General features: G+C 39.6%; 1 protein-coding gene across 1 annotated transcript in view; it reads left to right on the top strand.

The window, feature by feature from the left end:
* The window catches only part of LOC308642109 (sacsin-like), a 107,892-nt gene that overhangs the window by 17,162 nt on the left and 77,433 nt on the right, over positions 1-13,297 (top strand). The window contains 2 exon segments of the mRNA XM_081280707.1: positions 727-886; positions 4,389-4,467. The gene's annotated coding sequence lies outside the window, so the exon portion shown is untranslated.

Here is a 13,297-nt window from a genome sequence, read left to right as displayed (position 1 = left end):
GCATGAGCTGGATGTGGATGGGTACAGAGGAAGCAAGTGTTCAAACAGGGCTTGAATGTCTAACGTCAAGAGAGGTGGTACCTGAGGCAGGGAAAAGGAACGAGAATATTACATAAACACTCATTCGAGAAGAACGTGAGGCTACGTGCTGAGAAGTGACAGCATTCAAATATCCTGTAGGCAGAGATGGCTGTTCGTTTGGATGGACACAATTTTCAGAGCCTGGGGTCTGAGCTCTGGCTCTCCAAGTCACTCCATGTGATCTTAAGCAAGTTTATTTATTTATTTTTTTAACAGTTCTGACTGAACAGAGTGGTGAACCTACCTGTCAGATGTTAGGAAGTAGCAGGACTGAGTCTGTATGGTTGGTTATGTTGGATTTGCCCTGTGAAGTATGTGGTTGAAAATTGCATCACACATAAAGTCCAAGTAAGCCTCCAACTGTGTAGTTTATCAGCAGTTTCTATGGTATTAATTTCTTAAAGCATCTAAGGCCAACATCTATAGGAGGAAGCAATCCTGAAGAATCCTCCGGAGAAGGCTGGATTGATGTGAAACATCCCACCCATGTTATAAGGCTATTTAGTGAGCCCTCCAGGATTCTAAACTTGGTACCTGGCAAAAATAAGCATCCCCACAGCTTTCGGCACTATTCAGTTTTGTTTTGCATTGCTCTCAACAGACTGTGTGTTTGTTTTTCCTCTCTGACTTTTCTGACATTTGGAGACGGTCCTGGGTATCAGGGCTGACTGGCTCTAAGGTCCAGTTTACATCTCTCATTTGGCAGCAGCTCCACACCCAGGTCTGCCCAGGCTGGGACCCCTCACAGTGTTCTCAGGTTGTCAGCTTCGTACAACTGCAGTGACAAGAGGCTGGCTGCTCCAAGGTAAATATTAAGGAAACCGGATGCAGATGGTATAAAGCACAGGGCAGTGTGAGACACAGGCTCAGAGAGATACCTGGGCCAGGGAGATCCCTGAGAACCAAAACAGACAAGGAAGCTCCCCAACTATGGCAGTCATGTACAGAAAAGTGTCTGAATGAGGTGTCTTCCTGTGGTCACAGATGACTACACTGCAGTTAACCCCAGTGAGGACAGCAGGAGATCTGGCTGTGGATCCACACACAGATCTGCAAGACCACATACCTCATTCACCCATCTTTCTAGTCTTGCTCATTATCCTCTTTCTACAAACATAGATTCCTATCCTGTTTTACTAAAAATAAACTTTTTATCACAAAAGTAACAGAATGAAAATATCATGGAGGAGTTTGCCACAACTCCATGATCTAACCACCTTAACATAGCTATTTTAGTTATTTAAAGTACATTCCCAGATTTTTTACATGTGCATATTTATTTTGTGTAATTATAATCATGCTGCATTTATTCATCTATTCTGCTTACCATGTAATATATTACTCAGTTTGTCTATTAGGAATGGCTAAATGAAGTCACAGAGGGCTCCATGCTTAGAAGGTCGCCTGCCTTAATGCTCTGTAGTTACCATCTCAAAATTCTTAATAATTTTGAACAAAGTACACAATATTTTCATTTGGTAGTGGGACCTGCAAATTATATAGCTGGTTCTGATTTCTATTTTATTTTGTTTTTATTTTTAGGACTATGTTATTTTATAATTTATGTGATGCTCAGACATTCGAGCTGTACTCTTGTATGGATAGTCTTGCAAGAAGATATCTAAATTTCGTTTTGGTAAGTTAGTTATTCAGGATAAATTCTAGGCATGATCAGTGTGTGTGTGTGTGTGTGTGTGTGTGTGTGTGTGTGTGTATTTTTGTGTCACATGTTGCCTTGTGATGTAACACCTCATTCCTTCATATTATTTATTGAAATAGCACGATGATCTCACTTCTTTTGAGCCAAGAGGATGATCACTCGGCTTTAGATCTCTTGAAGAGAGCCCTCACCTTGTCTGCCTGCTCATCAGCCCTGGGATAAGGGACATGTATAGGAGATGCCACTGTTGGCTGCTCACTGTGCCTCCTGGGAAGGAGGATGGTGGTTACAGTCACCTGGGAGGGAACCCTTCTGGACTCAGCCTTTTCTAAAAATGGAGGGTCAACTGAACAATTATTTTGTGTGGATTAAGAAAAACATTATAGTAACCTAATGCCTGGAATAATAATGCCTGGAATGCTGTTGATGCAAAATTCATGCTAGTTTTCCATTTCTCCTTAAAATCAAATTTTTCCACTTATTTGCTCCAGTACTCAACAAAGCAAAGACTAAAGAGACTCAAGCTCTTCCTCTCATTTTGAGCTTTTCTGAATTTACATAGACACATGTTATAAAAATTGGCTCTGTCTGCTCTTATTTGATATTCTTTGAAGTTTGGTTACATTTTTCTGCTTTTGACCCCCTTTCCTGAGCCCTCTACATCTGTTTCAATGATGAGATTACTTACTCATAAGATTTTATATATTCCCAAAGTAAGGTTAATAAAAAACATCAAAATGACAATAAAATCAATATACTAAATTCATATGCCAATAGTATCAGTATTATTCTAATTGAACATTTACTCAGAACAAAGGCCAAAAGGCAGATACATGATCATACAGTTGGATCAAATATATTTGGAAAAAAGTACTTGTAACTCATTGCATCTGTGTTGAACATGTACCGTCTTTTACCCATGTCATTATTTTCTAAATATTATAATAGCTAGTTACACAGCACTTACTTGTATTAGGTATTATAATCATTTAGAGATTATTTCAGTTATTCAGGAAGATGTCCATAAGTTATATGTAACTCCATTTTACACACATTATATGTAACCCCATAAGTTATATACTACCCCATTTTATATAAGGACTTGAGTGCCTGTGGATTTTGGTATCTTTTTTTTTTTTTTTAATATTATTCTTTTTTTTAAAGAGAGAGTAAGAGGGGGGGGAGAGAGAGAGAGAGAGAGAGAGAGAGAGAGAGAGAGAGAGAGAGAGAATTTTTAATATTTATTTTTTAGTTCTCGGCGGACACAACATCTTTGTTGGTATGTGGTGCTGAGGATCGAACCCGGGCCGTGCGCATGCCAGGCGAGCGCGCTACCGCTTGAGCCACATCCCCAGCCCCGGATTTTGGTATCTTAATGGTTCTAAAACCAATCTGAAACCTGCAGATACCATAGAATGACTATATAATCCCTCTGCTGACAAAACAAAGCAATCTTTTATTGAACAATCTTCCTAATAAATTCTCCAATAAATTTGTCACATGGATGAAAATACTGTCTACTTACTTACTTCATAGAAAGTAGTCAATAAGTAAGATGAATAAGGAATTTTGTACATTTTTGCTTCTAAAAGTAAGCATGGAAACAGCAACAGTATAACTTGTTGCTAATATTTATATGAGAACGGAACTAGGTGTTGTGCAAAAAACTTTAGCTCATTTATTCCACACAAACACTCAATAGGGTATGGTACCATCCCCACTTTACATTTGAGGGAACTGGGGCATGCAGACAAGTCGTGCCTCAAGGGCCCCAGTCATAAGTGGGAAGCCAGGGCTTGCCAATCTGTGCATTCTCATAGCACCCTGCCATGTTGGGTACATCATGCTGCAGGGCCCCTGCCCAGGTAGAGAGTTTTCCACCTTCACAGAAACTTTCACAATTGAGTAAAACTGGAGGAACACCCTGGATGCTCTATAAATGAATGTGATTATTCCCATACTCTGCTGTTGGAATTGTCTTTCCAGAGGGCCATTTGGCAAGTCTTGTATAAGATGTCCTCAACTTGTCCATCCCCTTTGGCCCAGTATTAAACTTCAAGGAATATGGTATCAGGAAATTACACCTATGTATACACAAGATTCATAGACATAAATTGGATATAGTTGAAATATTCAACAGTAGAGAAGTAGTTGCAAACACTATAATGGAACCAATGAAGTGGAATCATATGCCTCTATGAGTATTTTTTACAGGACCTATAGATAAACTGATAAATGTTCATAGTATTTTGTGAGGTGGGAGAAAATGTAGCCTCAAGATACCTATATTGTGGTTCTAATTTTGCAAAGGATACACAGTGTTTTAATAGATAAAATCATTAGATAGCATATATTAAAATGTAAAGTCCTATGGTCCAGTAGTTTTTCTCCATATTATCACCCATAGGGCCATAATCACATGAACATAAAAAGTTAAGTATGCAGATGTTAATTGCCATCCTATCTTTTAATAATGAAAATTGGAAATCACATTATATTTATCAAGAATGAAAGAGTTAAATACATGGAAGTTCCTGACTGTGGAACACTATGCAAAAGTTAGAAGGAATGGGATACAGGCATGAAAATAGAAAAATATTTTCTAGCAGAGTATAAATTTTGTTTTTGTTTTTGTTTTTGTCTTAAGATGAGTCTTGTTGAATTGCCCAGGCTGGCCTGGAACTTATAAGCTCTTGCCTCAGCCACCTGAGTAACTGGGATTACAGGTGAGCACCTTGGCCCTTGGCTTGGTTATGTTATTTTGGTGATTCAATGCAATATACTGCTATGTTTATATGAATATGCATTGTTGAAAAGGTTTAGATTTTCTCTAGAAGAAGAATGACTGATGATAATGGTTACTTAGTCTGAGATAATAAATGGGAGACATGCTATTTATATATGTAAGATTTGTTTTAGCTATAGTTTTTGATCATTTGCAAGAAGAATACAATAATCTGTTACTTATGTAATTTAAATTCACCGTTCATACACTGAGTGTGAAAGAAAAACAAAACTAAGTATACAAAAATGTTGAGTGCTGTCTTAGTATTTGATTTTGCTTTGATTATTGTCCATGTTAAGGTCATTAAATTGCTAATTTTAATTCTAGTTCTAGGTCTGAAAATGCCATACTTTATAAGACTTGCATAGGATAAATGTCTGATAAATAATTTTTGACAGAGCTGGCTGTTTGTCGAAATTAGCATATTCCAATGTCATACTGCTATCTTCTTCCTTTACTTAATTTTCTTCTTAATATTATTGTATAACATTTGACATGTATGTTTATTTGTGTGTGGTTGGTCTCTCCTTGTTAGAACATAAGCTCCCCTAGGCGGGCCCTTGCTATTTGATTTATTGCAATTTGTTTTCTGTGGTGCATAGCATAGGGCCCTGAACAAAGAAGGCACTAAATAATTAAATAAATAGTTGTTTTTGCACATATATGCCCAGGGAAGGGCCTGACATGATTTACAATCACTAAAACACTAATAGTGTTTTTCCTAGTGGTAGGGTTATGGTGGATTTTTATTTACATGAAATGAGCTCTGTTTAAAAAAAAATGTTTTCTAAATGTGGGGGCTGGGAGACTGATCTAAAATAACTGCTCCTTGTATAGAGTCTGTTTATCTTGTGGCCTCAGGGAAATTTGGGTTATTGGCATAGCCTTCCTTTTATAGTGAGTGGATGATTCTGTAAATTGATGTGCACTTTTTTTTAGGTGACCACGTGGCCTCAAGCATTACTTTAAGAATCAATGATTAAAAAAAAAATCAATGATAATTTTGCCTACACCACATCATGTGGCAGAAACTGGGTATGTTGTAATTAAGGAACAGAAAGTCTGCAATTTTTCTTTGTAATGTGATTTGTATTGTGAAGCAGGGACAAAAGGAACTCAGTTTCAACTTTGTATGAAGAGCTCCTTATGAGGAAGCTGCGTGGGGATTGTTTCTGTTTGCCTCTATGTCTGTGCCTCAGAAACTGCAGGGGATAAATCAGAGATGAGCTTTGAGGAACTGACTTCTTAGAAGCAGTTCAAGGAACCCATAGCAGGCTTGTTAACACTGTGAGGCCTGAGGACAAAATTGGCTTGAGGAAGTGAGCTCTGCCTTGAGTCTCCTCTGTTCAGCTGGTCTTGGCTGTGCACCTTCTATATGCCCACCCAGGAATACAAGCTGGGGGGCTGTGTCAGGGATCTGTTACATGGCTGTGCCTGTCACGCTGGCCCACCTCTACTGAGAAGCCACAATGCGTGTGAGGTCTTCTTTCTGTTGATAACCAAGTACCTCTCATATCTTCGGGGACTGTAAGTTCATCTTTAGATATGCCGTGGAATTGTTTGTTGCTATTGTTAGAAATGTAAATGAAAATTTCCTGAAAGATTTAGTTAAAGGACTTCAATGTTTATTAAGGAAATGTCTTGTCCCTTTCCCTAAAATTATAATTTTTAAATTAGAAAAATGTCTTAAAGTAGAGAAAAACCTATATACCAATAAACTGTTATTTGAACCCTTATGTGCCAAACCCTGGGTACATCCACATGAGAAAGCACTATTCCCATTTCACAGATAAAGAAACGGAAGGTCAAAAAAAAACATGACTGACTGACTTACCGAGACATTTACTGGCTTACTGAGACTGAACTCCTGGCTGTCTATTTGCAGCCAAGAGTAGTTACTGAGACAGAGAGTACAGTACAGGCGTGAGATGCAGGTGAGTTAACAGAACCTTCAGCAAAGGTATTAAAGCTAAGAATCTAGAATGGTCAGTATATGCTGAGATTGAGTTGATATCACTCAGGTGGAACTGTGGACCTTTCTGAGTTAATAAAATGTAACACTTAAGCAACTTTGTAGAAAACAGCCAAGAAAGCCACATGGTCACTAGGCCATGAACAGAACTTCAACCATATGACATAGTTGGAAAGGAAGTCTGGGCTCAGTCTGAACAAAGGCTAAAGTGATCCAGGAGAAGAAGCCAGAGTGTTGGTGGTGCCAGCTCTTTGAACGCTCTGGACAATTGAGAGAGACATATCCTCTGGCTGAGCCTTCATAGTTCTGGACAATGGTGGAACCAGGTAATACCATCTTACATCAAGTTCTAAGGTTAGTTTAAGGCAGGTGAAGGCATTGTATTAGAGTTCTCCAAAGAAACTGAACCAAAAGGATATGTGAAGATGTCTGAAGTTTTGGTTCATATGATTATGGAGGCCAAGAGATCTTCTGATGTCTGATGGCTGTCTACAAGTCAGAGAACTAGGAAAGTCAGTGGTATAGTTCAATCCAAGCCTAAGAACCAGGGAAGTCCCAATACAGGGCCAAAGCCGGAGAGCCTTGGGCTAGGAGAGGGTTGGTGGTGTAAGTCCTGGTGTCTGAAGTTCTGAGAACAAAGAGACCTGATATCCAAGGGCAAGAGAACACAGATATCCTAGCTCCAGGAAAAGGAGAGAAATAATTTGCCTTCTTCTGCCTTTTTTGTTGTGGCTTTTGGGCCCTATTTTTTAAAATTTTATTTATTCTAATTTGTTATATATGATATCAGAATGCAATTCAATTCATATTACACATATAGATTCTAATTTTTCATGTCTCTGGTTGTGCACAAAGTAGAGTCACACCATTCATGTCTTCATACATGTACTTAGGGTAATGATGTCCATCTCATTCCACCGTCTTTCCTACCACCATGCCCCTTCTCTTCCCCTCCCTCCCCTTTGCCCTATCTAAAGTTTGACTATTCCTCCCATGCTCCCCCCATCCCTATTATATATATCAGCATCCTTATATCAGAGAAAATATTTGGCATTTGGTTTTTGGGGACTGTCTTACTTCACTTAGCATTATGTTCTCTAACTCCATCCATTTACCTGCAAATGCCATGATTTTATTCTCTTTTAATGCTCAGTAATATTCTATTGTGTATATATACCACATTTTTTTATCCATCTACTGAAGGGCATCTAAGTTGGTTCCACATTGATGTGGCTGTGTCCCTGTAGTATGCTGTTTTTAAGTCCTTTTGGTATTAAATGAGGAGTGGGATAGCTGGCTCAAATGGTGGTTTCATTTCTGGGCCCTATTTTTATAGGTCTTTTGTAGTAACAGATTGGATTGTTCTTTTTAACACTGATGAGAGCCAGTATAGCTTGGATATTAAGAGCATCTCCCCTGCCCAAGCCTGTATGTTAAAAGCTTGGCACCCAGATTGGAGCTAATGGAAGTTGGTAGGAACTTTTAGAGGTAGGGCTGATTGGGGTCTATGGGTTATGGGGGGGGTCATGCCTCCAAAGGGGATTGTGAGACCAAAACCCTTCTCTTTCTTTTTTGCTCCCTGGTCATGAGGTAAGAGGTTCTACTTCACCACGAAGCAATAGGACCAAGAGATCATGGACTGAAACCTCTCAAACTGTGGACCAAAATAATTTTTTTATCTTTAAGTTCACAATTTTTTCTTTGTAAGCTGATTTTCTTAGATTTTTGATATAGTAATGGGAAGTCAAGGACAGATCTACTTTATTTGGTCTTACAATTGAAATATTAGTTTCTTTAATAAACACCCTCACAAATACACCCAGAAATAATGTTTACCAGTTATCTGGGTCGTCCTTAGCCCAGTCAAGCTGACACACGAACAAACCATCACAGACATCTTGACCTCTGTCCTGGTTAGCAGTCGATCATTTCCCAGAACGTGGAAAATCCATGATTTGCTAATTATGCCGAAACCTTTGCTTTGTAACATTTTTAAGACAAAGTATAAATCTTTTGATGACAACACTCAAATGCCATAAATAGTGCCACAAATATAAATTGTGCTCAGATGGTTGATTAAGTGTGCCATTGTATCTGGACCAGGGCAGGGTGAAGGATTTGTGGTGCAAATGAAACCATATTCAGAAGGCACACAAAGCTAGAAATAAATCTGTGCAACTTATTGACAGTAAAAAAGTATACACTATGCACTACTCATGAGGTATTTAAACTCTACATAATGTGACTATTTTTAAATAACCATATTTCATCGGGCACCTTTTATAGGGTGAATTGGTAGACAAAATGGTCTAACCCTTCTGAAAACACCATATGTCAAGTTAGAAGTCCCCAAATAAGGAGGAGGCTCAATAAATTATGGCATAATAAGAAGGATCATAATGCAATAGGACCAAGAGATCATGGTCTCAAGAAATAAAAGAAAAATATTTTTATTTTTTATTGTTTTTGGCAGTAGTGGAGCTCAAACCCAGAGCCTTGATCATGCTAGGCAGGTGCTCTATCACCGAGTCACATTTCCAACCCAAGGAAATATTCTTAGTATAATGTTAAGTGGAAAAACAGATTCAATCGCATATTCAATGTATACTTTATCTTTATGTATTATATGTATATAAACACACACACATACAATCTGTATATATCTGATTTGTATATATATAATCTGCATGTATGTGGGTATGTGTGTGTGTGTGTGTGTGTGTGTGTGTGGTCAATCAATGGGTACTGGGTTAAAATTAGGAGTAAGCACGGCTGATGTGCGGTGGCACAGTAGAATGACTATATAAAACAATAAGAGTCTATGCATTTTGAAAAGCAAGAAGAAAGGATTTGAAAGTTTTCACCAGAAAGAAATGATAAGTATTTGAGGAGATACACACGTTTAACCTGATTTAAACATTATACAATATATACAAGCATCAAAACATTACATGGCACCCCTTTAATATGTATAATTTTTATGTGTGAGTTAAAATAAATTTTAAAAAGATTGAGAGTAGTTATTTTGGATAGTAAAAGTACTGGCTATATTTCTCAGGTTTTCCAGTATAAACACACAATGCCTTTGTACTCAGCATAAAACAGTAACTGTCACTTAAGAAATACTGTAGGAGGCTGGGGATGTGGCTCAAGCGGTAACGCTCTTGCCTGGCATGCGCGGGGCACTGGGTTCGAGCCTCAGCACCACATACAAATAAAATAAAGATGTTGTGCCCACTGAAAACTGAAAAATAAACATTTAAAAAAAATTAAAAAAAAAAGAAATACTGTAGGGGCTGAGATGTAGCTCACCAGCAAAGCAGCCTGCCTCACATTCCCAAAGCCCTGGGTTCATTCCCTGTTTGAGAGAGAGGAAGGGAGGAGAGAGAGAGAGAGAGAGAGAGAGAGAGAGAGAGAGAGAGAGAGAGAGAGCGCGCGCGCGCTGGCATTGTGGCTCAGTGGTAGAGCACTTGCCTAGTACGCGTGAGGCACTGAGTTCGATTCTCAGCACCACATGAAAAATAAATAAATAAAGGCATTGTGTCCATCTACCACTAAAAAAAAAAATAGAAAACAATTTTAAAAAAGAAAAACTGTCAACACGTAGGGCCACTGAGAAGCAGGAGCAGTGTAAGAGCTACCTCTGATGATTAAAATATTTATTTAAGACAGTAAAAATCAATTGGAATCACCTATACATTGGGTGAGGAGATGGTGGTAAAGCTGATGCAGCAAAGAGATATTACAGGACATGAAGGGCCACCCTGCAGGGTAGGGATCATGAGCAGGAGACCATAGGCAGGCATTCCACACTGAGGAGCTCTCTGACCCAGAGAGCAGAGCTCCACATTCAACCTGCAGGAATCTTTTTGTCACCTGCTATGGTTTGAATGTGGTCTGTTCTCATCAAAACTCAAGTCAAGCCTTAATTCTCAGTGTAGAAGTGCTGGGAGGTGGGGTCTAGTAGGAGGCATTGGGTTGTGGGGTTGGAGTGCTTGTGGATGGGTTAATCTTTTCTTCAAATAGTGAGAACTTACTCTAGTGGGACTGGGTTAGTTACCAGGAAAGTGGGTTGTTGTAAAGCCACCCCTTGTTGCTGGCAATCCTGCGTGTACCTTCATCATGAGTAGAAGCAACATATAGTCATCGCTTGATGTAACGACACAGCTTCCAAAACCATGAGGTCTTTTCTTTTTAAATTACCCAAACTTGGGTATTTTGTTGTAGCAACAGAAAACAGACTAAGACATAATCTAAGTATACTCAGCATTGGGTCCCAAACAGGAATTTTTTACTGAAGCTTTTTCATGATGAGAGTACTGAAGACAGAATTATATTGCACAACCCATAGCAGGACATTCTAAAAATGTACGGTCCTCATTTCTTTCCCGTCTCTTTTCCCCCTTCTCCTTCCTTTCCTCTCGCCAATCTCTCAAACACCTGTCAGTCACCTGGATTTTCCTATCCTGAGAATCCCTCCCTCCACTCTAGAGTTGTCACCAGCTGGGCAATCCTTTGGTGCAGCATGATGTAGCTCTTCTCTAGGCTCCTGCAAGAGACTTTTCTCTTGGCTTCTGCCTTGTGCATCCTAACACTCATACACTGAGCAAAACAAAATGGTCTCCCTTAAAACCCACTTTTCTCACTCATGGGAGTGAGGAATTATGCATATTCACAACTTACAATCCAATTGTTGCACCATTAATTAATTTGATAAGGAAATGGTACTTAAAACTGATGTAGCCTGGAAGGAGGCAGGCTTACTTACATAAGGTGCATGCCACCAAGGGCCACACTGCTGGTGGCCCATGAGCACGTTGGTAAGAATCCAGAGGTCCCCTCAAGACATCATGCTCTCTGATAAAGTTATTTTACTTGTTATGTATCAATTTTGTTGGAAAAAGTCATTTCACTACTATCTCCTAGGAAATTACAAACAGTTCACCCTTCTTATCCATAGGTTCTACATTTATGAATTGAAACAAACACGGATAGAAAATATTTTTTAAAAAATTGCACCTGTACTGAACACTGTACACACTTTTTTCCTTATCATCATTCCCTAAACAATGCCCTGTAACAACTATTGACGTAGCATTAACATCGTATTGGATATTACAAGTCATCTAGAGATTATTTAAAATGCAAGGCAGGATATGCATAGACTTATTTTATATAAGGAACTGGAGCATACCTGGATTCAAGGCTCCTGAAACTGATCTCTTATAGATACTCAGGGATGACACTACTTGAAAATGTGAATCTCAGATCTAAAAGAAAGGCTGTGAGATTGGTGTATTATGCTGCAGCCCCGTGTAGGGTTAGACTGCAGAGAATTGGGGACTCTCTTTCTGAGGACAGTGCAGACATTTGGGACCTGCTTCTTCCTCAGAGAGATGATCTGAACCTTTCAGGTCCAGAGTTGGCTGAACTGAATTAGGTATTTTCCCCAGGGGTAGAACAAAGAGGAGCTTCCAAACTCTAGTAATTCTAGATAAGCCTAAATTCTAGATTTATACAGATAAAGTAGGCAGTAATCCTGGGAGACTACAATATGGAATATAGTGTACACGAGCCCAGGAGAGCAGAGCCATAAAAACAGATGATATTGGTATTTCAGATCCCCCATTTATAGGACGCAAGAAAATAAAGATCTATTTGCTTTATTTTAAAAATATTCTTCTTGTTAAATTGACATTAAAAAATACAACTGTATGGCATTTCCAAGTTCACAAAGCATTTTGAGTGAATGCTTATTTGTTTTTCACCTTTGGAACCTCATACCTAAATCCAAATAACACAAATTCATGCAGTGCAAACACACCGTGTTGTTGTGTTTTATCTGTGAGTGCATTGCTAGGATTTTTTGGTTTCTTTGTAATAAATTGTAGGATCTCCTGACTGGACATTGCCTGCTCACAACTCTTCATTTCTCATGAAGTCAAGGAGACCCAGCCTGAGGTCTAAAGCCCCAGTTATTGTTTAATAGAGTCAATCTTCCATCAAACAACCTCACCTGATAAAATGAAGAAAATTAAAAAATCTCTCAACGGTTACAATCCTGTGTCTGCAGCATCATTGAAACCTAAGGTTGATGATCTGCCTATCTCTTTAAAAAAAAAAAAAAAAAAAAAGGCCGCTGGGTAGGGGGAGCTACTGACTCTGCGGCATTCGAGTGCTGGGACCCAGTGCAGCTGGCTGCGGTGGCAGTCACGCTGGAACCTGCTGATGGTACAGAAGGCAAACAAAGGCACGAAGACCGTGATGCGTGATGCTGACAGCGACCAGTAAGTATCTGAGGCTCCAACGAGGTAGCGAAGGAGGAGGGGACGTGGACCAGAAGCCGATGGCCATCTCAGGCTCCGCGGTTGGATGGGTCCTGCAGTCCCCCGGGAGCGCCTGGGAGTCAGGGTCGGTCGGTCGGTCTCTGCAGCCGTTTGCGGGGATCCCGGACCCCCTTCCTTAAGGTCTTCGCCTTCGTTAGAGGATAGAGCATCTTCTTAGGTGTGCGGTGCCGCTGTGAGTCATGAGTTCTTTTAAAAAGGTTCAGTTTGGGCTGGCTGCCCGCGGGTGTGTGGGTGAGGCGCCAGCTGCAGCGTTCCTAGAGATCCACTCTGATCAGGACGCGCAGACTAGCCGCTTTGTCATTTTAATTGCCACCCTGGGCTGCAGAGTGTGGCCACAATGGATCTATTGCTGTCGTACCGTGTGAGGAGTCTTGAAACCATCAAGTGGGGTTCTCAAAGGAGCTTGTTGTTTAATTTCTAGTGGTTGTCCTCCTTTTAAACAGCCTGTCTTT

This window comes from Spermophilus citellus (genome assembly GCF_964194105.1).
Source record: "Spermophilus citellus genome assembly, chromosome: 1".
Taxonomy (NCBI): Eukaryota; Metazoa; Chordata; class Mammalia; order Rodentia; family Sciuridae; genus Spermophilus; species Spermophilus citellus.
Note: the sequence above shows the minus strand (reverse complement) of the source record. Positions and strands in the feature narration are given on the sequence as shown.